The 5,160-nt window shown below is 36.6% G+C and overlaps 1 pseudogene; it reads left to right on the top strand.

Moving 5' to 3' along the window:
- Nucleotides 1–4,953, top strand: part of LOC114026301 — a 45,734-nt pseudogene extending 40,781 nt beyond the window's left edge.
- The last annotated feature ends 207 nt before the right edge of the window (nucleotides 4,954–5,160 follow it).

Genomic DNA, 5,160 nt, shown 5'->3' on the forward strand with positions numbered 1-5,160 from the left:
GAGAGAGAGAGAGAGAGAGAGAGAGAGAGAGAGAGAGAGAGAGAGAGGACACAAGGGTTATAAACCTTGATAACCTCAGTAAATTCCATTGCCTTCAACAGTAATAGGAATGCTTGGAAGATGGGACTATATAGGGGAAAGCATAGAGACATCTATTTTGGACATATCGAGTTTGAGAATTATTTTAGGATTCCTGTTTGAAATGTCCACTCATCCAACTGAATTGGGGCATAGGAAAGTGTCTGAGAATTAATTGTATTAAGAAGATAATGGGTCCCATGGAAACTGATCAGAAAACCAAGGCAGATAGCATAAAATAAATAGGAAAAAAGGCCCCAGTGAGGGGAGAAAGAGCTATGCATTTGGTTTTCAAAATGTGAGTTCTAAACTTGCCTCTAAGAGAATCTTAATTACTGTGTGACCCTAAGTGAGTCAATGAACTTCTCTGGTTCTACATTTCCTTATCTTAAAATGAGGCAGTTGAACTAAAGTATCTCAAAGACTTTTTTGTCAAGCTCTAAGTACATCATTCTAAAGCATCCTAATTCCATTTTGGGTAGATCCAATGGTTTAGAACTTGCTGTTTTTTTTTCCCTCTGAAATATAAATTTGCTTCACTCCAATTTTCACCCATTGCTTTTAGCTCTGCTTTCTGGGGTATAAGAGAATAAGTTTAATCACAATGCTATAATGATACTGTTTTAAATGTATGAAGAATTCCATCATGTCCCTTTTAGATTATCATATCTCTAAAAATTCTATCCATAACTGTGATATGCATACATTCTTGGCATATGTTTGGCACCTGATAAATGCTTACTGACTTCTTGGCTTCATTTGAGCTAAGAAATTTATATAAAGCATATCTGTGATTAATACTGGACATAAGGGTTTATTGGTAAAAGAAACTCTGGAATTCACAGTCATAAAGAGTATCCTGGGTCAATAAGAGATTAAGTGACATGCCCAAGCTCTCACAAACATGATATGCCATCTACAGTAATAGTGTCAAACTCAAATAGAAACAGGGGCCACTAATCAGTTCACAAGGATCCCTGAAAGCAGAATTTTGACTTTATTTTAAAATGTAAAGTTATTTATGTTTTAATGTATTTTGTTTATTTTGTTAAATATTTTCCAATTACATTTTAATCTGGTTTGGGACACATTAAGGAGTGTAGGTAAACCAAGAAGTCTGTGTAATACATGTTTGACACCTCTGATCTATGGGACTTGAACACAGATTTTTTTGGATATTGGACCAACTCTTTATCCACTATACCAGACTGCCTCATGAAATATATTATATTCCTTTTTTAAACTAAATGTCCATGAATGTAAAGATGTTGAATATTGACATATACCGTGTTTTATTTTTCGTTGTAATTTCTTCTTTTCTGTAGCTTCTTATTTTCTACATTTTTTTCAGCTCTAGTCTTAGTTTAATTGTCATGCATCCTCCATGAAATCTGAATCTGGAGAAGCTTAAGATATTCCATTTTTTTCTTTTCCTTCTGTAGCAGCTCTCCCATTGAGTAATAGCTTAATATTTTAGGAAGATTCAGAAGTTGCAATCACGTTGCTGTGTAGGATTTTGACCTGTTTCACACTTAAATGTCAAATATGGGCTAACATTCACAATATCAAGTAAATAAATGAATTAGGAATGAACAGAAATGAATGTGTATCTCAATATGTGTGTGTGTGTGTGTATGTGTGTTTACCCATCCTATTTCTTCACATAAAATATTAAGGAAGGAAAGGATAGATAGAAATTCAAACTCATTTTCACTGATTGATGCCTTTTTAAGCACCTCTTACTTAAAGTAATTAACCTTGCCAATACTGTGTAATTAGAACCATAACTCAAGAATTCACTCATTTTCATTCCTTGATACAGATGAAAGCTAGCACTCACTCTCTATTCATAATAGTAATGGATTAATTAATTCATTTCTTCATTCTTTTAGCAATTTGATAAGTACCTACTATCTACAACCTATTAAAATATGTGTGGGGGGCAGGGAGGTGGTGACCTTCAATGAAAAATAAAGTCTTTTTTCATATGCTACTTTTACCACTTTCTACAGGTATGATCTTGAGGAATCATCTAATCTCTCTGGACTCAGTTTCCTTTTCTTTAAAATTAGAGGGTTGAATAGGATGCTCTCCTTCTATTTATCTTTTTTTTTCCAGTTTAGGTAGTGTTAAGAGAGAGAGTGGGACTAATAATTAACTTATCTCCTAGAAAAAGAAAAGCAAAAAAAGATCATTATTGAAGCTTTTTTTTATTTTCAGAAAGAGAAAGAATTAAAGAAGGGAACACAAGAAATAGGATAGATCTGAAAATTTAACATAAAAGGCCAGTAAAATATATGATTAAAATAAAATAAATATAAACAGGGACTGTCTGTTGTTTTTTTTTTTTTTTCTCTATGTCCTAAGTGGCTAGAATAGTTCCTGGCAAACAGTAGGAACCTAATAATTGGTTGTTGAAAGAATCCTATATTAAATTGATTCTATATAGAGGAGCTTCACATCCTTTAGGGAATAATGACAGTTATTAAATGATTTGAAAAACACACTGTCCCAAGTCTGAATGCTCAGGGACAATGGCCACATCATACCGATTGAAACAGTGGTTGCCTCATAAAAAGTTTTTTTTGTAATTACATTGATGTTTAAACACACACATGAGTAATCTCTTGTAAGGATGTAGGACCAGGAGGCTTTTCTTGCCAGTAGTCACTGACTGCTTCTGGACATGTGAGATAGATGCTTGTGAGGAAAGACAAAAGATACATCATGGTGGCTGCTGCAGCAAAATGCACCACTGAGCCAGCTAGCCTGTCATCATCATTTTTGCCTGTAGTTCAGTGTAGACACAGCAGGCTAGGGGTGATTTCCAATATATTTCTCCATGGTCACCAAGGCACCTGTTCAAACAGTTTTTTTTTTTTACATTTTTTTTTTACAATATTAACTCTTTATACAAACACAACCTTTACCCACATTGCACATCTAGAAACAGATGGTTCTTATTCTCATCCAGAAATGGATCTGAATGTAGAATCCTTCCATTCAGCATAGACTGTCTGGTCAGTCAATACTTACAAACTTTTATTAAGCACTACTGAATTCAAGACATTACTCTCAGTAAGCACTGAAGATACAAAGAAAGGGGAAAAACAGTCACTGTCCTGAAATAGCTTACATTTTAATTTTTTTTTTATTTTTAGTTTATGGAATAAAACAAGCATTTCCATAACATAAGACAATAAAAAAGATGATTACATGAGGGACTGCCAATCTACTATGCACAATTTGCTATTCCTTTGAAATATACAACAAAATTATCATATAATTTTTTTTTCTTCCCTCCCTCCCACCTAGAGATGACTACCATTAATCACAGAGAGGTACATATATATAGTGTGTGTGTATGTGTGTATGTATATATATATATATATGTACACAATATACATACACACATACATACATATAAACACACACACATATACATACATGTATAATTATTCTAGATGTTTCTATTTATCAGTTCTTTCTCTGGATGCAGATAGCAATAGCATCTTTCTTCATACGAATTTTATAGTTAATTTGGGTATTTATAGCAGTCAAAATAACTTATTTGCTCAAAGTTGTTCTTAAAACAGCATTGCTGTTATCGTATACAATGTTTTCTTGGTTCTGCTCATTCTTCTTATTGGTTTTGCTCTTCATTATTTCCATTATTTTCATTATTCAAGTCTTTCCATACAATGTTTCCCCTAAAATCATTGAGCTCATCATTTCTTATAGCACAGTAGTATTCCGTCACAATCATATACCACAACTTGTTCAGCCATTCCCCAATTAATGAATATTGCTGCAATTCCAAGTTCTTTATCATCCCAAAGACAGATGCTATAAGCATTTAAGAATATACAGGTTTTTTTTTCCTTTTTTCCTAATTGTTTTCAGAACTAGACCAAGTAGTGGTATTGCTGGGTCAAAGGGTATAGGTAGTTTAATAACTCTTTGGACATAATTCCAGATTGCTCTCCAAAATGGTTGGATCAGTTCACAATTCCACAAACAAAGAATTAGTATCTTATGTTTTAATAGAAGACACAACCTGCAAGTGATTCCACATATAAGACAACTGTAAATGGGAGGTAATTTCAGAAGCACTAGTGGAAGATCTGGTTGGAAAAGGAAAAAAAAAAAAAACAGGCTGGAGCTCCCATCGCCTCCTCCAGAGTTTTCTCCACCACCTGACCAAGTTCTCTCAGCTGGTTCAGCAGCCGCCACCCAACAGCCACAACAACAGCAACAACCACAACCACCACAACAACAGGTGAGCAGCCGCTGGCCTCACCCGCGGGCCTCAACGATTCTTGGGTGGAGGTCCAGAGGAACGTCAACTGCAAGGCTGGGAGTGGAAATGGGAAAAATGCCACTCTGGAGCACGTTCCCTTTTCATCCTCCATTCACAAGGGAGACATGGAGAAGATTCTCCTAGACGCCCAGCATGAGTCAGGCCAGAGCAGCTCCAGGGGCAATTCTTCCTGACAGCCCTTCCTGCCCCACAAAAAGATGGGCAGATAATGTTTGATGTGGACATGCACACCAGCAGGGACCAGAGCTCTTGGTCTGAAGGAGAAGCTGCAGAAGGAGAAGAGAAGTGGAAGCTTTGCAGAAGAGTGTGGCCTGGGTATCGGACTGGTCCAGGTGGCCTGAGAACATCCCCCCCAAGGAATTCCACTTTGGGCACCCTAAACGTTCCGTTCTTTAAGTATGAGGAAAAAGGGAGCCAGGAAGAAAGGGGGCATTTTCTCTGCAGAGTTTCTTAAAGTGTTCATTCCATCGCTATTCATCTCTCATGTTTTGGCTTTGGGACTAGGCTTCTATATTGGAAAATGACTGAGTTCCCCATCTGCTAGCACGTACTGAGGGAGAGGAGAGCCCTGGACGTGCGTGTGCCCTGTGAAGTGCTATCCCTGTCACGTTAGTGTATTTGAACTTGAGACCATTCTAAGCATACCCCAGTCCTCGACCCTCTTTTTACATATCCACGTTCCAGCTCCTCTTGGGATTCAGTATTTTATTCAAACTCTTGGGAGGCATTTTCATGACCTCATTCCCTCTTTGGCCTGTAAG

This window comes from Vombatus ursinus, unplaced genomic scaffold, assembly GCF_900497805.2.
Source record: "Vombatus ursinus unplaced genomic scaffold, bare-nosed wombat genome assembly UNPS02014837.1, whole genome shotgun sequence".
NCBI classification, from domain to species: domain Eukaryota; kingdom Metazoa; phylum Chordata; class Mammalia; order Diprotodontia; family Vombatidae; genus Vombatus; species Vombatus ursinus.